Genomic DNA, 507 nt, shown 5'->3' on the forward strand with positions numbered 1-507 from the left:
ATAATACACTCCAACTGTTGGGCGTTTGAGAAGGCTGGAAACCTTACAGTCAAGTTGGAGGGGGACCAAATAAATTATAAATAATATACCGTGTTAAATTCATTCAAATGTTTCACTTTAACATCAGCTGTGAAGAGTCTTCAAACGAAAAACGCGTTCATTTTGAAAATAATTTTCAATGTTGAATTTGCATAGCAACAATTACACCTTTTTTGTTGCTAAATGTTGCTGAACAATATGAAAAAATGTGAATGCAATGCAAACACACAGGAGGTCCCTGGACCGAAGCACTAAGCTTAATATTATCATTAATTATAATAACCATAATAATACCAGTGTGAGCACGTGTGTGTATTTCAGGCCTGAGTATAAATTGTAATTTCCCAATAAGGGATCGATAAAAAGAATAAATTAAATGATTGTAAATTAAAAGGTCCGCGTGAACGTGCATGTGTCAGTTTGGGAAAGTGAGTTGTAGGGTGGGTTGTGCTGGGGTGGGGGGTGGGG

Source organism: Etheostoma cragini, chromosome 18 (assembly GCF_013103735.1).
Source record: "Etheostoma cragini isolate CJK2018 chromosome 18, CSU_Ecrag_1.0, whole genome shotgun sequence".
Lineage (NCBI taxonomy): Eukaryota > Metazoa > Chordata > Actinopteri > Perciformes > Percidae > Etheostoma > Etheostoma cragini.